General features: G+C 38.2%; 1 long non-coding RNA gene across 1 annotated transcript; it reads right to left on the bottom strand.

Moving 5' to 3' along the window:
- Positions 1–1,355: 1,355 nt before the first annotated feature.
- Positions 1,356–5,989, bottom strand: LOC140112394 (uncharacterized). Its single transcript, XR_011852652.1, has 2 exons — positions 4,468–5,989; positions 1,356–3,075 (listed from the first exon to the last, which is right to left on the bottom strand). It is a non-coding gene; the product is annotated as an uncharacterized lncRNA (long non-coding RNA).
- Positions 5,990–6,012: the final 23 nt, after the last annotated feature.

Here is a 6,012-nt window from a genome sequence, read left to right as displayed (position 1 = left end):
AACATTTCATAGTTGATGTATCCCATTTTAAGGAGATGGTCACTCTGTAAAGAAGATCTGTCACCAGATTTTGACAACCCTAACAATGCCTGTCATAAAGGGTTACAAGTTCTTCCCATATCAACTAAAATTAGCTGCCAGGGAGCCTCAGTACCTTAATTACAGATGGTTTTCTGATATGCAAATTAGCTTTCCCGACTCATGTCTGGTGTTTGTGACTCTCCTCTCTCTCAGTTTGGTTTGGTTGTAGTTTGGGCATTCGGTCTCTAAAAGGTTTGCCATCACTGGTGTATGTTATCAGATGAAATCACAGCAGAGGATTGAGAGGAGTAGAAGTCCATGGAGGCAGCTGTGACTTCATGTGGTCAGATACATGCATGGGATACAGTTTGCTATTGTTAAGAGGATGAAAAACCCAAGATTGTGTCAGCCTGGTTACATGAAATAAACTGTGACTAGTAAGGGGGCTTAAGGCATAGGGAGGATTAAATGGGATGGGCCAGCCGAGCAGGGCATGCCCCCTTTGATGGCAGGTAGTATATATACTGTAGATAAAAGGGGATTTATGGGATGGAAGGTAAACAATTTTTAGCAAAAAAAAGGGTGCAAGTCAGTTAATAGAGCTCTATAGGTGACAGGTTCCATTTAACATAAATTGACCATGTGTCTTTACTGCCTTAATAATAATCCCTGAATGCTCATCAACTGATTCATCATCCCTGATGCTTCTTTTAGTGCTGTGTGCAGACCCCCTGTGCATTCTGTAGGATGTTTGTTAACATCTGAACACTGATAAATAGGAGAGACCTGCAGCAGGAGATTTTGACTCATCCTGCTGTTACCCCTCCCACCTACCTGTGTATGTCAGTGAGACAGACCAAGAGAAAAAAAACACACTGGAGACTGCCATCAGGACAGATTGAAGGAGTGAGAGACAGGAAGTTGTGTAGAGAGGCTGAATGCAGCATTTGAATATCAGGAAAAGGTTGAAGTTCTCACAGGAGGCAACGACACAGGTACATATACATGCAGAGTCCGGTCTAATGTAACAGATTTATTGAAAAGTGGCCAACCCCTTTAAATCAGCAAATTTAATCAGCATAGACCTAATATTCATGACCCCCTTTGGCCTTACAACATGTGATGTATTCATGTTCTTTGAACCCTTAGTGACTGTTCTTCTTTGTGTTTCATTTACCAAAAGATTATTTTATGTTTCCATCAATGTAGCTGTATTAGGCTTGGTTTTCTTTCTGGACAATTTGTAGATTTTCAAGGCACCATTTCGAGGTACATGTAGCTGCTTTGTTAAAATGTTATCAACCCCTTTTGAAGAGAAATTAGAAAAAACAATGCAGTTTTATAGTTTTATTCTTGGCTTTTTACAGTGGCTTTTTGCAATATTGGGAATAATGTTGCAATAATAACAAGATATCTTTGTTCTACAGGATTTCGCAAATACATTGATATTGTATAGTTTAGCAAGCTTTGCATAATAAATCATTTTTACATTTTTAGGGCTGGTTTTTTAACGGAGTGAGTTGTTTTCATTGACGCCATTGTCCTCTCGATAATCACTGATATGACTGGCTTAGGCCCCATGCACATAACCGTCGGGGGAGGATATATGTACAGCCGCAAGCTTGTGGCAATGGCCACACAGAGCGCTACGGCACCGTACCGCTCCGTACACGGGAAAAAGATAGGAGATGTCCTATCTTTCTCTGTGTTACGGTGTCGTGTATTTCTATGGAGAGTGTATTCTCCATGGCGCCGGATGTGTGCCCGCCTGACAGGGCACACATGCACCCTCAATGGGATCACCCAGTCGCAATGTTAGATTGTACAGGGAACTGGTCCTTTTGTATGTGCTCTCCCAACCATTTCCTGCTGCACCGCAGGTGAACAGGAGCAGACAGAGAGGTAAGTATATGCTCTTTATTATTTTCAAACCCATATATAACAAAAATTGTAAACAACTTTTATGTGCCATGTAATAAGTAACTAATGCTAATAAATGCTACAATTGTATGATTTTTTATATGTTTTTTTTGGAGGTATAGAATTTTTTTACTTTGTTCAACATACGGGACAAATCATGTAACAGCTGATTCGGTTTAAAAAATGCATCTTCTGTAGTTACTACACTACTTCGTTCCTATGGGACTTTCATTTTTAGAAAAAAAACAAACAATACTTCTACAGGGTGGGTCAACAGTCCCATATGACATATTCCAATACTCACAATTAATGGCTAAGGGGATTTTTTAGGTTATGTCCAGGTAATAGCTATAGGTGATATTTATATAGGGCATAATCTTATCTCCTGAGTGGTGTCCTAATCCATAGCTCTTTATTCAAGGACCAATGTGTACAGGTGAAGGTCACTGCATTGGACTATTATAAATAGTGAAGGTCACGATAAGTTGAAATGTAATTTTACTGCAAACTCTACTATCTTTCCACTTTTTATTGGACAGACGTTCCTCAAATTATTCCATCTTGATCCTAGGATTATTTGTATATTTTTTTTCCTAAAAACTATTATCATCGGAACAAAAACTGTCAGTTTCATCCACACTTTAAGGCTACAGCTGGTGTGAACATCATGTTTACTACACTTCTAGGAAATGGAAAGCCTACATATACGGAGCCAAAGAATCTAGCAACTGTCAGCTAACAGATACATTCCATTTGGGTTTAATTGTTAAATGTTTGATTAACCAATCATGACAAATAAATTCTAATGACTACGTCTGCATGACCCAGCAGCCTTCATAAGAACATCTGTTCCACTTCATTTGGGTCCTAGCCATTGTCAGTTGGTATTTTGCGATTGGCCGGGCTGTATCAAAATTGTGTTAGTGACTCCCTCTGTCAGCATTCACAGTACATCAGGATTTGTTAACCACGGTCCATCAACATGCAGCACAGATACAAATAGGACTGGAGGTACAGTATGCACCGTACGCCTGAGATGATAGCATTCTCCAGCCTAGCATCTGATTTCCCTGGAGTTGATCTCAGACGTAGAAGGATGAGCGGGTCCGTCACACTGGATGTTGGCCTGCAATCCTGGAATTAACAATGGGGTAATGTTAGGATATGTACAAAATGTGCAGAAACAAACTGGTAAAAAGTGACTGCAGCCTTATAATGCAAAAGCAATTTAGAGGGTGCCTGTTATTCTGCAATGGTAAACAATATCTAAAGGAAATTAGATTATTAAGTCCAAATGTTCTGGCAAGATCCCGGGTCTAGGCTTTGCCAAGATAACATTGGCAAACGACACAGAATCCCCATGAATAGAAAGGAGCTTAATAGTTTAATGTAATATGGTGTGTTTATAGCTTAGTATGTGAATAGGAGTCGTAAGGATGAATTACAGGGCCAGAGGTCAATAAAATTTTTTAGAGGAATTCCACACAAATTTTTTGCCCAGAAGAAATTACATTGTTTTCTGCTTAAACACCCTAGTTAAACAAATATGACAATCCGTAATAAGCAAAAAGAAGACATGGAATAAAATATATTAGCTGGAAACGGGATCACATTTAAAGTTGCCAGTTGTGTTGTATTTTATTCCTTATTTACAAGGTCCAGAAAAAGATTCTACATCAAAATGGAATGTAGTGTGGATTTTGAAATGAAAGCATTTTCATTATTACCTTGGACATTCACATGGAAAGCTGCAAATTAGCTACATTGATGATACACACAGAATAATCCGCGTGTGGGGCTGCTGGCCAAACCGTGAAATTAGACTTTTATCTTTATATTACCGCTATGGACCTTCCATGATCACTATGCCAAACACTAATGCAACCCATGTATGTAGCTAAGGGCAGAAAATTGGAATCAATCTAAACAAAATGCTGTGGCCATCTTCATCTAAAGCAGCAGAACAGCCGGCATTATACAGTATATGAGTTGCACAGATTCTACATTAGTCATTAGTCTGTTTTGGGCCTTTTGGGACTTCACAATTGTGTCCCACTTGTCGATTCTTCACCAAAGAATTACAATTTTATATCTTTAGGCTTGAGGCCTGAAATGTGGCAAAAGGTAGAAAAGTTCAAGGGGGTATACTTTCGCAAGGCACTGTACCTCCTATCTCCACAAAACATGTCTAGAAAACTCTAAATAGACTTCAATGAAAAACAAATACATTTTGATATTGGGTCATAATGAGTAAAATTATGAAAGTTTAGAAGCTTATAGTTAATAGTGTAATACATCTCCTGGGTTTATTTATAGCTAAAAAAAATGTATGGTAGAATTAATTCCATGGTTTATGCATATTACATACCAATTCACATGCATTAGATTAGGACAAGAACAAATGGAAATATAAAAGATAAAAATCCAAAATTGAACTTGAAAAAGTGGATGGAAACCTTGCCCTGAGAGCTCACAATCTATATACATATACAAAATATGTTAAATACAACAATAACCAACACTCACCTTCTGAATTCCCCAGCCGCTGCAGCACCCATTCCCCGATGTTCTCTACTAGTCTTTCTTGTATGTCAACAAGATTTCGGCAGCCAATCACTGGCCTCTTTGATCTTGTGTTACACATGCAGGCATGGCCAATGAGTCCAGTGATCTTGTACTGAACATACAGGTATGACCAGTGAGTACAAAGACAAGCTAAAGTGGTCATGTCTTTGTTTTGGTATAGTATACAAAAACTAGAGTGGCCCACCCAAACATTATGGCAATAAACTGGTGAGCATACTTTTTTTTTTAAATCCTAGACAGCCCCCATAAGGTACCTTGGATATAATTCAATATTTGTTTAAAAGACAGTTTTTACTATATTTTAACGTAAATTTTAGCATTTAGAAATGAGGCAATAATAATATATCAATGTGTAATATAAGCCATTAATAATATCGTAATGACCCATCCAGGAATATGGGGCATGACAGAAGCTCCTGCCTGCACAGAAGCAGTAATCAGACATGTCGATCTGCACTCGCCTGCCAAGATATACTCTACCAAGCAATGAAATTCTTTATTTTGACATAAAGTAACTTTTTCAAGATGAAAATTTCTGTACTGGCGTCTGTAAATGAAACATGGGCACAGTCCCAAAGACCTTAGACTCCTGTAGAGCACCTGGGATTATTTTTTTCTTTCGGGAATTTCATTAAGTTTCACTTTTTTGCTTCCAAGGATAATGCTGCAGATTTAATAATCACAGAATGGCTCTTCTGATTTGCTGCCAATCATGTCTGCAGTCATAGACCTGTAATATGCTCCATAGCGTCTAATATTTCAAAAGAGGTGAAGGGAATGTAGTAATGGCGAGTAGCTAAGAAGAAACAACAACACATTGAAAGGGTCGGAGATCAGCAAAAAGTCCTGTCTATGAGTTGTATCTTGCATTTAACTCAAGAGGCCTGAGATGTTACGACAAAGAAAACCCATAGGCAAGAACGGACCCATTACTATAAAATGGCTGGGTCTTAACCAACAACTTTAAAAGTGACCTAAATGCATGGATACTGTAAATATTTTATGCTTTTCAACTTTTTAGCAATTTTTTTTACTTCCTGTAGTTGTGACAGTTTTAAAGTTTTTTAAATTTTTCACATGTATATCTTCCTACACAACACATTGCCAAAATGCCACATCATAGGCACAGCAATCCTTTAAAACAGCTTCAGCTACAGTAAAATACTGTTATTAATAGTCAACGGTGGACAATCCATGAATCCACAATAAAATCATTCTCATTGATGCCAATTTAGAGCAAGTCCATTGGACCCAAACCTACAAAATAAACACTGTGGCACTGAAAACCTCTGGAAAAGGTAATTAAAAAGTTCTTTAACCCCTTAACGACTTGGCCTTTTTTAGTTTTTTCACTTCCATTTTTCACTCCCCACCTTCAAAAATCTATAACTTTTTTATTTTTCCACATAAAGAGCTCTGTTATGGCTTATTTTCTGCTAGCACCGATCGCCCTCTCCATGCACCGGGACCCGGCGCGCGCCATAC

This window comes from Engystomops pustulosus, unplaced genomic scaffold, assembly GCF_040894005.1.
Source record: "Engystomops pustulosus unplaced genomic scaffold, aEngPut4.maternal MAT_SCAFFOLD_739, whole genome shotgun sequence".
Classification (NCBI taxonomy): Eukaryota; Metazoa; Chordata; class Amphibia; order Anura; family Leptodactylidae; genus Engystomops; species Engystomops pustulosus.
The sequence above is the reverse complement of the archived record's forward strand: the minus strand, read 5'-3'. Positions and strand labels throughout refer to the sequence as shown.